At 44.2% G+C, this 15,132-nt stretch overlaps 1 protein-coding gene and 1 long non-coding RNA gene across 2 annotated transcripts in view; one reads left to right on the plus strand and one right to left on the minus strand.

The window, feature by feature from the left end:
• The window catches only part of TMEM59 (transmembrane protein 59), a 141,280-nt gene that overhangs the window by 6,806 nt on the left and 119,342 nt on the right, over nt 1-15,132 (plus strand). The window lies entirely within an intron of this gene.
• The window catches only part of LOC146834936 (uncharacterized), a 43,662-nt gene continuing 29,507 nt past the window's right edge, over nt 978-15,132 (minus strand). Inside the window, exons 3-4 of the long non-coding RNA XR_014960671.1 lie at nt 2,881-3,073; nt 978-1,601 (exon numbers count right to left, since the gene is read on the minus strand). This is a non-coding gene — a long non-coding RNA (uncharacterized LOC146834936). The remainder of the gene's footprint in view (nt 1,602-2,880; nt 3,074-15,132) is intronic.

The raw sequence follows: 15,132 nt of genomic DNA on the forward strand, positions 1-15,132 counted from the left end.
GACCAGGTACTAGATGCTGGAGAAGAGGAAACTGACTCTTTTTTGCTGGGCAGGAGAATTAGATTTTTATTCAGAGTACAGCACATGTGAACTGATGGCAAAGAACTCTGTACTTAAGGCCTCGCAGAAGGAAAAAGAACAAGAACATTGCTTCAATGTGACCACAAAGAGGCAGAGAGTAGGCAGTGCAAGCTTCCATCGCCTCTATATAAATACAGCGCAGGCAGCAGCACCGCAAGCTTCCCTCACAGACAGAAGAGGTACAGCACAGTCGGCAGCAGTGCAAGCGTCCCTCCCACACAGAATAGGTACACTATAGTCAGCAGCATTGCAAGCGTCCCTCCCATAAAGAACAGGTGCAGCAAAGGCAGCATCAGTACAAGCGCCCCTCCCGTAGAGAGCAGGTACATTAGTTAGCAACAGTTCAAGCCTCCCGTGAGCAGGTATAGTACAGTCACCAGCAATGCAAGCTTCCCTCACACAGACCACTACAAGCTTCTCTTGCTTACAGAAACAGCACAGGCAGTAGCCGTGCAAGCTTCCCTCCTGAAAAGAGCAGGTACAGTATAGTTGGCAGCACTGCGAGTTTCCCGCACATTGATAACCGGTTCAGTACAGTCCGCAGCAGTGCAAGCTTCCCTCACGTAGAGAACAGGTATTTGCAAGAGTTTGAGCTATTGGCATTCAAAATGACAATGCCTTTTATTTATGTATTTTGAAAACCTGCAAGCGGTGTGTAACCACGCACTTATTACTTGTAGTCCTTGCTGAGGAGAAGCAAGGCTGGCAGTAGAAAAAGGGGCAGTTATTGCCAGCCTTGCTTCTCGTGAGCATCAACTATAATTACAAAGTGCATGTTTATGCACCCCTTGCAGGTTTTCAAAACACATAAATTAAAAGCACGGTCATTAGAATGCAAATAACTCTAAAAATCTCGCAAATGCAAGATCTATTGCATCGCAAATGCTTGTTTTGTCATTGGATGTACATTTTGGGATCACAATTAAAGGTTTAATATAAATATTTCACATGGAACTGATTGTCCGACCGCCCTATGTCTCAAATTGCAGAAAGGACATGGTAACGTAGGTCACATAATATCCATTCATTATAATATCTATCCTTGTCCTTGCTAGAAATGGAGGAACAGGGTGTTGGACACTGAATTCCATACACACTGTAGTTGCAAGGCCAAGAAAATCTAGATCCATACAAGTATAAACCAAGATCAACAGAGGTGAGCAGTGTAGTGTTGGGTGAAAGAACAAAAGATGAAGTAAAGAAAGAGGCATACATAAATGTTGAGAGATCGAGATAAGAACAGAGCGGGAGAAAAGAGAGAAAGCGACAACCGGGAATATTTTCTGACTGTTATGATTATGGTACCAGGGAATCCTGGACAACTGCCTACTTTGCCCTTTCTTTAAACATCGCTTGGTGGCCTGCGTGTGTAAAAGAATTTGCACCCTGTGCTGACCTACCTCAGATACAGGATAATCACCACCGCCCTTACCTAAAGACTTGAGGGCGAAATCTGCCTTCAGCACAGTGTCCTGGCAGCTACAGCCAGCGGAGGGCTGTTCCATCAACTGAGCTTCTCTCTGCAGCAAGAAAGGGGAGAAAATATCAGGGGTTGGGCCAGTGGCGGCTAGTATTTAATGGAGGAGGGGGTTGCAGGTGGAGGGAATGAGAAAAAATAAAGACCTGTGTACCGCCGGCGCGTCTGGGTCCTTTTCAGCCACCTCCATGGCAGGAAGCACCCAGCCCCCAGGCTCCCCATAGCAAATCACAATGCTGCATTGCAGCATTGTGATTGGTCTGTGCGCTGTGGTTCGGCGCTCACCCCAGGAATAGGAGCCTGGGCATGTTCTCCGCCCCAGGCTTGTAATACAGCCTGGGTGGAGAACGTACAAAGTGCACATGACAGTTTGGCCAGCCTGAGATGGCCGGCCAAAGCGTCATGCACACTTGGAGTGGGCAAACTACTCCTCCCCTGCCCTGTGAGAAGAGCAGCCCCACCCTTACCCCGCTGATCAAGGACGGAAAAATTAAATAATAACAACAATGAGTTATCCTGTTATTTTTCCTATTTAACCTGCTCAGTGGGGCGGCTCTCCTCCACCTTAGCGGAGGAGGCGCCCCTGGGCTGGGCTCAGGCACGGTGTGAAACCAAGGAGAGGTGCTTAGTTTTGAGGGGTGATGGTGCATTCACAGGAGGCATAACCCAGACCTATATTGGGGTCACTCTTACTGGGGAAGACATCATTAGCAAGGGTGGGAGGCACAAGGCAAGGTCCAATTTTTTGTAGAACCACATATCACACTCTAGCTTTCATAAGATAAAAAACAATTGAGATCCATCTTGAGGGAAAATCACAGCCTGTTGCTCTCTCAAGAGAAAGCGAGTTTGCACCTCCACCCAGTACAAAAAGCACAGCACAGCGCTCTTATTGCAACTTTCAAGAGATAGTGAATAGCCCCAGCTCCATTTAGATGTAGGACAAAAACAATCTTCAGATTTCGATGCAGCTCTCACAGGAAAGAGAGTAGGTGCAGCTCTGTGTACACAACACAAAATACAGCTTATAAATTATAATTATTGCTGCAGCTTAAAAAAGACACAAACACTTAAGCTGTATTTTGGACAAAACACAGCCTACAGCTCTCCTGGTGAAGTTGCATAAGACAATCAATATTTCCAGGAAATATCACACACTATAGCTTTCAATGTAGCATTAAAAGCACAGGGCGAGATTACAACTCCACCCAGAAGCCAAAACCACAATCCAGTACTCTAGCAGCATTTTCACAAGGTATTTAGAGGGCCTGCCTCCATTCGGGGAGATGATACCACAGTTCTGTAGCATCTAGAGTTCTCACCAGCCTTTGGGTCACACGTGGATCTTCCATCTGTGCCTCCAGAGTCGCCTGCTTTACTTGGTAGGCCTTGAATTCAGCATTCTCTGACTGCTGCTCAGCCTGTTGTGCCCTCAGAAGCGTACCCTGTACCCGGAGGTCGGTGATCAGTAGCCGGTACGTCTGGATGGCCTTCCGCATGGCACTGTACTATGGCCTGTGCAATACACAAAGTTGATTATCATACTACTTGCTGTTCTTGGGACTTCACATATTAAATTATACAAGTAAATGTTTCTCTTTGGTTTGTATTGTGACTTGCTTTGGCTTGTTTGTGTAGGAGGATGATCTGTTGTAGTTTGGATGAGGTATCTGAGATTTCTTAGTCGATATATGGAACGTGGTGTGAGAAAGCATTCTGTGAGACGGTGTGAAACTTGTGTGGCATACAGAGGCTGGCAGCCGGGCCTACATTCACTTGGTGGGGCTGCTGATCACTTGAACCAATAAAGATACTTCACTTTTGAATGTGACACTATTATTGTTTTATATACACGTCTATATATTCTATTAGCAGTTTTGGAGTACAAATAATACACCATACTTTAGCCATTGTTGATTGAGAAAATCGTAAAAAAAAGAAGTGAGAACTATACACAGGAAGTAGTAATCGGTCTAATTTGTTCCACAGCTGCAACCAATGTGTCCAAAAATGAAATTTGACATTCTAGTTAACTGTCTTGCACCCACAGCTTTTTGTAAACTGTGGTCTGGCGACGCATGAAAAGTGCTGGTCATTTCAAGCCGAGGCCAGCCTGGTAGACTCTTCATGGCCTGGTCATGCAGTCCGGCACTATACATATGCTAATTGCGCAGGCACCTGGCTGGCTGAGTTAAAATTTACCTCCCCCTCTTGACGAGGAGGAGCGTCACTGCCGGACTCGTACCATGTTCTTTCAGTTTTAAGCCCTGGAAAGTGTCCATCAGTTATGCTTGTTGTGGGGGGTGTTAGCAAATACAACTAACCCCATCCCACTCATTGACGAGTAAAGGAAGGACCTCCACTCACTGCCGTACCTTTGACACGGTCAGCCAATTAGAGAAGACGGCGGGATCTTCCTTCCACCAGGAAATGTTTGCATATTTGTTCATGTATGCTGTGAATGGCTGTGTGCATGTTTGTGCTGGGTGTGAGTATGTGTGTACACGCGCCCATCCCACCCCTGCTGCACATTATGAGCCACTACCATCTTGACTGTAGACAAGCTGTGAACATTAACTGTTCTAAAAAAGTAAATTTTTCCATTCCCCAAAAGTGGAGGCACCTGATCTTCCCACTGAGAAGCACCTATTGTTGTTATTAACTGAACCACCGATTATAGTTTCTGACTTGCAGCCTATGTATACCTAAGCCCAGGAAAATACAGAAACAAAGCGAGCCGGCTCGCCTCAGCTGCACTATAACAGACAGTCTGTGCCATGTCAAAGAAAACAAGCAACAGAGCAAGTTACAATGATGGGGGTGACATCAACGATGGGGGGGGGGGGGGGTGCACTGGTAGACAAAGAGGACACCAATAACATCAATAAGTCCTCACCCATGTTCCATAGAAGTGACAAACACAAGAAAAGCAAGTGATGTGGCGACGTGTTGACCAATGAAAAGCAAGGAAATGAGTGATGAAGAAGCCAAATAATGGTAAGTAATGGACAAGCTCTAAGCACTTTTAAGCTCACAAAAGCTCTCATCGTGCATACCCTGTTCTTAAGCAAGACCGAAAAAACTGAACAGCACCCGGTGCTCAGAGATGCATTCAGGGAACAAATCAATGATCTTGTCTTAAACTGGTAGTTCAGCGCATTGGTGAGCTGTGGAGCTGGAGGTTCCCTTAAAGGAGTAGGGTACACTTTTATCTCTTAAGACTGCAGCCAATCTGCCTCATAATACATAATTCCCTTTGTCTTTTTTTAGTTCTTGCCTAGGAAGCTCTTGTACTGTCTCTTCGAGACATGCTGTAGTCAGGATATGGCCATAAAGCTCTGCCTACTTTCCCCACATCTTTTTAATTGGCTCTGGTCCCTGTCCTTTGTAAATGGTGGCTTAGTAGTCCCTCCTTAGTACCGCCTTGTCTCTTCTTGTATTTTCCCATAAGAACACCCCTTGTTACGTGTTAAGCCCAAGGTTTTAATTACAGCCGCAAGGCGCTATTTTCTTAAAGGCCTTCAGACAGGACACTCACTTGGTCCTAAACTAGGTTGGCTGTGGTTACTTTACTCGTTTGCAGATCTCACATTTATATTAGACTTTCTATAAATTTCCCTTCATCAGCTCCACATAGAGTGCAACCTAATCCGAAATTAATATAATAATTATTTTGTCACATTTCAAAGCTACTAATTGTATATACAGACATATCTACTTGAATGTACTTGTGGTACTGTCTTGCATGCAATGCATTATGGGTAGGGTGGATTTACCATATATTCTGCAGGGTGCAGTACCATATGTGACCAAAGGTTTATGCTGCTCACTAAGGATCTCTAGGAGCAACTTGTGGTACTGCACCTAGACATGCAGTGCTGGTTGCCTTGCTCATTAGGGACCTCTAGGAGCAGCTGGCAGTACTGCACCTACCATGCAGTGCTGGTTCCTTGCTCACTAGGGACTGCTAGGAGCAGCTTGCAGTACTGCACTGAGACATGCAACTTTGGTTCGTGGCCCACTACGCAAGCATTTGCAATGCACTAAGTCTTGCATTACAAAGTATGAGCTATTAGCATTGCATTATTATTTGCAACGCCAATATCTCCAACTATCAGTAATGCGAGACCTCGTGCATTGCAAACACTTGTTTACAGTTAACACTTCCTGGGCAAAGGTTTCTCCTCATTAGTTCCACTTTGACACCCAAATATAGAAATATGCAAGAGAAAGGTGACCAGTCAATCTTTGAGCGGGGCCTGCAACTGCCTGACAAAATGTGTTGCAGATTTTTTTAGGTACTTTCGATCTGTTAGAGCGATAAACAATTGTGTATGTTAAAATATGCAGATTATGCAGCAGATGATGGATTATGTGGCGCATACAGCAAACCCATTATTATGTGGGAAACGTAGAAGACACAAAGTTCCATAACTCCAGTGTCCCTGACAGTAGTGTGGCCATAATAGATGATCAAAAGGGAATTGCCACAACAGGTTTTCAAATGTGGCCTTTGAGGAGCTGCTTTAACTGTTTTGTCGGGTTATTATTAAAAAACAAAAACAAATCGCATGTAATATCCACGGAGGGTCTGTAAGCCAGTAAGCTCCATACATGGGTCTGTTAAATAGTCCTTCCCATTTTGGTAACTGCCCCACCACAGCTGACCGCACAGGACAATAGGCAAGCTAACTTTACCTATTGGCTCCTTTTACTTTAAGTGACAACACAAGCATGGGCACAGTGTTCCTTAAGAGTTCATTTCTCTACAGTGGCAAAGCTGTTTTTCATTCTGTTTGTCATCTTTAAATAGTAGTTATTGTATTTAATTTCTCCTTTTTAGGTCTCAAACGTAGACGGCTCTTAAGCTGTTAGGTAGGCAAAAGCCTCTTATTGGCCATACCAAAAGCTTAGTGGGCTTATAACTCTTCCATAGCTTACCTCTGATTGACTTTATTGTCACTTTCATTAGCTTGCTTCACATTCAAAGGCGTTCCTTCAACTTTTATTTTTCCCTCCCTTGGAGCATAGCCTGTTAGACCTCCCATTGATTAGACGACTTATATTTTTATATACATCCGGTGCTTACATTTAAGAAACTATTTTTAAGTAGAGTCTGAGCCAGCGCGCATTCTCCTTTATTGCTCCATCACTTTTCGCAGTCCTTAATACATTTTTTGGATGGCCCAGCAATTCTCATCCACTGCCGAGCCCCTCCACTTAAAAAATCGACTTTTGTGCAAGTGAATTTTTAAAAATGTTTTTACCTTTCCAAGCTTACCCGCCATCTTGGATAACTCCATCTTGGATCACTAAGTTAAAAAACATACATAAAAATGCAATTGCATCATTCAGTCGTAGCCTACGTGCATAGTGATGCATATGTCCTTGTGCATGTGCTTGTTAACTGAATGACGTAGCCACATGACATTATGATACGTATGTGCTCATGTACACGACAAATCATTACATGCTACTGTCTCCTTTTTAGGTCGAGCCTAGCGCAGCGCGCATGCGCTACTCTATGGGAGGCTTCATGTGAGCACTCTAAACATCTGTGTGGGTCTGACTCCTCCCACACATTGGATTGGCCTTTGAGTGTGTCTTTCAATAATGAAAGCACACAAATGGCCAAAAGCGGGTGCATGTCCCACCTCTTCTACAAAGGCTCACTCCCACGGCGTTTTGTTCTCGGGAGCGAGCAGCGGCACGCAGGGTGGCAACTGCATTCCTCGTCATGGATCAGGTTACTAATTAAACACAGCGTGGTCACTTTCACTTTAGCAGCCGCGCTTGTTGTTTTGTGTGGCTTGTTTCCTAATCTCCTCTTGTTTTACCTTGCTCCTGCCCCCCTTCCCGCCGTTTTTACTATGCTCCCGCCCCCCTTCCCGCTGTACTTTAGTTTGCAGTTTTCTACCTTGGCGATTATAGCCAGTGGAGCAGGTCACAGCACCGGCCAAGCTAGCTGCTCTCACCCTTTCCCTTGCAGCTATCAATATCATGAGCTTGAAACATGAATCTGAATGCGGAGCAGACTCATATTGCTACACACCAGTAGTGCCCCATTAGAAACGTTCTTTCCCGGTCCGGCGAAACAAATCCATCTGCCCAGCCCACTGCAGCTGAAATGTGTCTGGGTGTACCGCAGGCCTGCCCCGGACATAGGGCTCATTAGCATGCTACTCAAGAGGTGACTGTCGTTGCGCCAACAGTAGTGGCATCTTGTTGAGGTTCTCGTCGTCCCTGTGGCAGAAGACCAGTAGAGCATGACTGGGAAGCTTCTGAGGGAATAGAAGGAGATTGTGCAACAGCCCAGCGCAAAAGGCCTGCCTGGTAACTAACTGTCCAATTCTTAACGAGCTGGAAAGCACAGCCCAGAAGGCACACAGCTTTTATACCTTGGAACTTTGTGGGCAGTTTTTATTTAGCGCGAACTAGCTCCGGTACATTACTGGACTTGCCCAGAATCACTGCGTTTTGAGCCGAAGCCAGGACTTGTTTTTAATGCCTGTTAGTTAATTAATTAGTTAATCCCTTCCTCCAATCCTGTTTTCCACACTCAGCCGATTAGCAAAGCCAATCACTCGTTTTCTATATGTTCTGGCTCTCCAGCTTTTCCACTTTTCTGTTGCCCTTTTCTTTGTTTGTCTGTCATATTTGTCTGCTACTGATCTTTTGGCTGTCTGCTTCTTTCACAGTTTCTTTCTATTCATTCTCTCGTGGCATTCTACTTCCTGTGTTAAGCTCTGCGTCTTATTTTTCAGTGCATTCTTCTGCTTCTGTTTTATTGCTTTTTCTATGTACTGTGCCCCACATCTTTCCTTTTTCTGGCCTCTCCTCTGCTGTCCTTCTTAGTGTACCCCTCTTCCCTCTGAGTGTTTGCCTTGCTCTCTGGGTATCTTGCAATGTTCTTTCGTTGTTCTCCCCCCCCCCCCCCCCCCGTCACTTCTCTTTATTGGCTGGAGAGGCCAAGACATTAGGGGTCCCCGAAAGTGCCCACCCAACATATTCAAAGCAAAGCTCAAACATATATTGAGCAAGGAGCAATGTCAACAAGTTAAACTCATTTAAGGCCTAAGGCACCTTAAGGCGGCTTTAAATTTGTATTTCTGCTTTGGGGTGTTTGCTTCTCAACATCATCGTAACCTACAAACAACTCAGGTCTTATCTAATTTGGGATGATACTAACCTTTTCTGTACGCATGAATTTTTCAATATTCTGTTGCTCAGAAAATTTTGTCACGTCTTTTATGGTTACCTTGGGAAGCCACTTTATGCAATGACCCGTCTCCCTATTGTAATAATCACACGGATCTCTTATTGTGAATGTGAGCTTTTTTCCTGTGATCAGGGTTTATAGCGAAATAGGGAAGCGCAGAGTCTTGCTTTACACAGCACTCGTTTGCGCCTGAAGAATGCCAGAGCTCGCAGCAGTCCTGAAAAGTGCTTCAAATAAAAGGTGTGCAGGGACTCTGAACCATGGAGATCCTTCTCATCACATCTAACCTGTGATTGCTTGTAACATCCTATGTAGAGGTCCTCGCTACACACATTGATTTACCACAAACGTTGTTGTCTTTAATGGCTAATGTAATGGATAATGTGCTGCATGGCCAAATACTTATAAGGTCCCAAAGGCGAGACCTATTGGCTATGCCAATGCTTGTTTTCTTTGCCTATGCTCTACAGCAATAGGGGGGAAAACCATTGTGCTGAAGAAAAATACACAGCATCAACAAATACTGTTTGCAAAGATGAGACCTATTGGATGTGCCAGTGCTTAATAAAGTTACTGTTATAAACTAACTTTGTATCTGCCTGCGATTTGAGTACTTGGTTGCGTGCTGCTTTCTTCTCGTCACCTTCACAAAAAGTAATAAATACACAACTGGAAGGATTCTTATTAAAAAATACTTTTGCTAGTAAACAGCCACACCAGTGAATGCTATTTATATTTTTTATTGCGAACATATGATTGTGTGCATGTCATGGCCAGACCTATTGTCTTTAAAAATGCATTTTTGCATTGTTACCCAAGTAAACAGCTGACTTTAAGAAATTGTGAACACAGCTAGTCATCTGGTGTTATCATGTAAGGAGAAGGCACCCCTTAATGTTCAGTGGGCTATCTGGTTAGAATGCTTAATCCCATTCTTGAAGGCACTGCAAGTTGTTTTTCTTTGGAGCGCTGAAGGTATGGTACATTTTTGGGGCAGCTTCAGAAAAGGACTGGTTAATGATATTTTATTTATTCAATTTCGTTTTTCTAGAGAGATTGTGTTTTCCTTTGTTTTTTTCCCTAGAAGTTTTAATTTATCTTCTAGGTATGAAGATGAGCTCTGATGTAGGCCGTTTATGTAATGCATGCTGTTCTAAGAAAGCATATTCTGTCAATTGAGAGCCAGTCCAGAGATCTTGAAATTGTCGAGATGTGATCAGATTTTCTTTTTTTTGTGTTGGATCTAAATCTCGATGCTACGTTCAGGGCAGTTTTCACAGGTGAAAGTATTGGTTTGGGTTGCCCGTATGCAGAGCAATTCCGTAGCCAAGTCAGGAAAGATCTGTCTTGCAGCAGGGTTAGGTACTTTAAGTTGTGAAGGGTGTATAGTTGCCATTGTTGCTACGTATTTTGTTTGAGAGAATAGAGAGACTGAAGTGAGAATATTCCTCTTGCACGGGCAGAGTCTCACCTAGCAGGTACCCTCCTGGAGGGGTTGTGGGAAAAGCCCTGCATCAGAACAGTCCTTGGTACCTGTGCAGAATCTCAAGTGCTAGACAAGTAAGCATTCATCCCATCCCATCCTTAACCATTTTTAGGTGATCTAGTGGGTGATGCCCTTTTACTATTCCAGAACTGCAAGTGACATGGTATCCAGGAAATGAGTAGATAAACAGTGAGACGGTGAGGCATGCATGTCATTAGATGGCTACCAGCTTGAGTCCAGGTAAAACATCTGATCTGGTCAATATCCTTTGATTTAGGTGGGTGAGAATGAACCACCAAAGGAACATGCCTGTTTGAACCTAAGGTGCATGATTCAAACAGTACAACTCTTAACCCCTTCCCCGCTCATGACGGAACCGCTCCGTCATGAGCCACGGTTGCCGTGTGCTCTTGACGGAGCGGTTCCGTCATGCCACGACCGTTGGCGGCCGCTCCGCCCACGCGGCGCTGTTTCCCCGCCTGTGCGGGGGGACAACGCAACTGGGCGGAGTCATGATGGAACCGCTCCGTCATGAGCACAGCTCAACCGTGGCTCATGACGGAGTGGCTCCGTCATGAGCACAGCGCCACCGCGCTGCCCCCCGCGCCCCCCAGCGCTGCAGCAGAATTCCCGCCGCAGCGAAGGGGTTAAAATATCTATATACGTAGCTCAGATTGCAATTATTTAACTATGATAAAGACTTGAGTAATATGGGAACATGTAAACAATCCATTTTTATTAGAAAAGGTTTGAGTTGAGACTTCAATGCTGGCACAGTTGTACGATGACATTCCTCAGCCATAGCAGCACTATGTCTCTACATATCTAGGAATATTAGATGGGACAGTAACATTCAGAGCCACAGATAAAGACAGTTTGTGCCACAGTGGGCATGGGTTTATAGTACTATTCCCCAGAGGGAAGGCAGCTGGGTGATATTGAGGTACAAGAAGAGCATGAGAGGGTAGAATTTGTAAGATGGCTGTAGCCTTTCTTTATGAGAGGAAAGGGCTGATCGTACAGCAAGAGCACATTGTGAGATGTCAAACTACCACCATAAACCATACAAGTCCAGTCAAAGCCTGCATTGCCTACCGGTCCCACCTCATTCAACAAAACCTCCCCAGTTAAAGACGCACTCTAAAAGCAGATGAATTCCACTGATTCTTTTAATAAAAGGAAACCAGCATTTTCAGTGAGATGCAGAGGGGAGTGCCTTTTCTCCATTTCTGTCCAGTATCATGAAGCCTGTGACCAAGGAGCTGTGCTCTGAAACGTGTAAGGTATGCTATGCTATGCATCTGAATGATAATGCCGGTTACCTTTTTATTAAAGAATCAGTGGAATGCATCTGCTGTTCGAGTGCGTCTTCAACTGGGGATGTTTTGTTGAATTACATATATATTTAGGCAAGAGATAATAAATATAGGTTTTTGTCATTTTGATTTGTCACACAGTAGGTCTACAATTGAGTTACCGGTCCTAGCCTATTGTTTTACTAGCTTAGATAATTTAATCGGTATAAAACAAAGCTGGAAGGTGTCTGCTCTAAGTTTAAGTGGGAAGTATTCATATTCAAAAGTGTCATACTGGTTGGAAATACATAGATTGAACATTAATAGGACTAACAAACAGCCATGCTTCACCCCTCAGATTGTAGCTAACTTACTTGGCTACACTGTTGTTTTTGCCCATGAATAACACCGCTCAGGTTCTTCATAAAGTAGCAACATTTTGCTTATTAATGCTAGAATGTATTTGTATATTTTCTGGAACAGTCTATGAAGGTTCTAAATACGAAGGTTTAAATACAGGGGAGAAACTAGTTTCTACTAATACAGAGGTGATCCATCTCACAAAGTCCATCATATTACAAACGGTGGACATATTTTTATCAAACCCTGTTTGGGTCTTTGGAAGTTCTGAGTATTTATCAAAGTGTTACAATTCTTTTACGATTCGGGCGTACACCTCATAATGGGGCAAAGTATTTCAGGGAGGCGTCAATTACCATGGACATCCTTAGCTTTGTTCTTAAAGATAGGAACCATTATCATTCCTTGATGAGGTTGTTGTATGGCATTATGCTTGTTTACCTCTTGGAATAACCTCCTCAAGATAGATGGCCACCATTTAGAAAATAGTTGCAATGCCTGGGTATTCATTTCTCTAATAGAATCTTCAAATCCAAGTATCACAAACTCACTAAAAGCCGTGGCTTCAGATCTATACTGTTTCAACTGAAGATTATTTCAATTGTGGGGATCATTAATGTGCTTTTACCACACAGGATGACTGACTGCTTTTCTTCTCAGCTTTTTGTGTGGTTTAGATTTTACATAAGCTGTTTAACTTTTTAGTGAATCTTACTATCTATAATAGTACTAATAAGCTGTAGAAATATCAGCCTCTGCATTCTCCCAAAGTCAATCCTGTCAAACCCTTTTGGATACGGCATTTTGATCTGCAAGGCTCACTAGATTTAGGGAAGATACTCCCTAACCAATTTAATCAGTTAATTTCTCAAATAATGGTGTGCCAGGAATAGAGATGAGCTGTTTTTCTCGCAGTGTCTCAAAAGCACCAGTCTCAAATAACTTTCCTAACTTGTGAAACCAGTATTCATACAAGTGGTGGCCTCTTTGTCATCCTTGGAGTTAGATACCTTAATGATTAGTTTACTTGCCATATTTAATGTTCTAATGTGAGGCAAATGAATTGAAATAAGGATACTCCCTCCCCATTCCCCCCAACATACGGTTGCTTCACTGAGCCACTCCATATACAGTCAAAAAGTTTGCAGTATTCCAAGCGCATATGCACTCAGTACTGTGTTACTGTGGCAAGGGTATGGGGATAGATGGGGTACCTGTGAAATGCAAGCAGCATGTTTGAGTTCGAACTTTCTGAATTGCAAAACACTTGGAAGTCCAGGAGGAAGAGCCAATGTGCGCCACATGACTGGCCCTAAGCATTCCAGATTTTGGAGTCCAGATTTGGTGCTGAATTGAACCCATGGATGATTCATAGTGGAACCAATTGGAGTAGAATAACACCTAAAAACAATGCTTAGTCGCAGAAAAGTACATGGCCCCTCTCGCCGCCATAGTCAGACAGCATGGGCTCCGCATAGTATCTTACGCCGACGACACCCAGCTCATCCTCTCTAACGAAGAGCCCCGAAAACACCAGACTCTGCTTTCAAGAAGGAATAAAGTCGCAGCCTGGATGAACGACAGCTGCCTAAAACTGAACTCGGAGAAGACCGAGGTCCTCGTCCTTGGTTCCTCCCCCATGGCGTGGGACAGCTTCTGGTGGCCATCTGTCCTTGGAAACCCACCCACCCGAACGGACCACCCCCGGAACCTCTGCATCATTCTAGACTACTCCCTCACCATGACCCGTAAGATCAACGCCGTTGCCTCGACTTGCTTCAACTCCCTCCAAGACCTTCAAGTGGCTCCCCAACGAATGCAGAAAGACCGTCACCTACGCACTTGTAACTAGCAGACTGGACTACGGTAACGCCCTCTACGCCGGAATCAACAAAACCCTGTTACACAAGCTTCATACCATCCAGAACACCGCAGCCAGACATTTCCTAGGAACCCCACGACACGAGCACATCACCCTGCACCACGAGAGCTCCACTAGCTCCCCATTGAGAAGAGAGTAACCTTCAAGCTTCTCACCCACGCCTACAAATCCCTCCACAACATCGGACCCAAATACCTCAATGAAAGAGTGTCCTTCCACGTATCCAATAGGAACCGACCTCTCTCGCAGCAAAGACCTGGAACAAGCTCCCGGTCAACATCAGATGCTCCCCCTCTCTTCACACCTTCAGGAAGAACCTCAAGACCTGGACCCCCCCCCCCCCCCCCCGCACCTTGAGACCCTCTTGGGTGAGTAGCGCGCTTTATAAACCCTTGGTTGATCGATTGCATGGAACCATCTAGTACCATTACTTATACAATCGGAAGCTATATACACAGTGCCACCCACGAGCGAGAGAGAGAATATAACTAAATATATATGAATTACTTAACGCAAGGTGGATGAGTGATTGAGTGCATGGATGAATACATGAGTAATTTCACTGATGTAAGCATGAAGGCCCTCTAAGTTATAAGCAAGACCCATTTGGGCTTCTAATTCTGGTTGCACATACTATTGTGCTACTACCAAATATAGTACGTTTAGAGAAACCATCAATGCATTCTTGCTAATATAAGTACTGTCTCGTTTGGGCGTGCCATTGCAATAAGTTACATCTGTGGTTTTGTAATCTTGGGGCACCTAAACAGTCCATGGTATTGCAGGTTGTTTCTGTTCACTCTTGAGACGCATGGCATTGTTAATGGTAATAGACATGGCAATGTGATTCAGTATAAAAATAATATTTATGCATCCCTGTGTTTGCATACAATAGCACATTAAAGCCAGACCCGCAGGTTTTGACAATGCTTGTTGTAAATTTGCTATTGGCAACCCAAATTGAATTCATGTGCCTTGGTGCAAGCATATTTCAGTTTGTTTGGTGTGGTTTTGTGCTTACAAGTTTTTAGTACTGTTTTTGTACAAATCACAGCCGCCATTGCCACCCAGTCCTATGACTCACAAAGGGCTGATCCCAAAAATAAATTAGGCAAGGGACAAACACATATCCAGATAATTACTCTGTATCCTTATGTCTGACATCTTTGTGTTGACTGGTGAGAGTAGAAAAATGCTGAATGCCCGAACCTTTCACTTTTGGTTTACATTGGCTCTAGGGTCAAATGAAAGAAAATTAACACCTGAAACATAAATGGTGTAGAAGTGTTAACAGCTGTACCTCAGCCCACGAAGGTGTAAGCACTATCTATT

Source organism: Triturus cristatus, chromosome 4_2 (genome assembly GCF_964204655.1).
Source record: "Triturus cristatus chromosome 4_2, aTriCri1.1, whole genome shotgun sequence".
Taxonomy (NCBI): domain Eukaryota; kingdom Metazoa; phylum Chordata; class Amphibia; order Caudata; family Salamandridae; genus Triturus; species Triturus cristatus.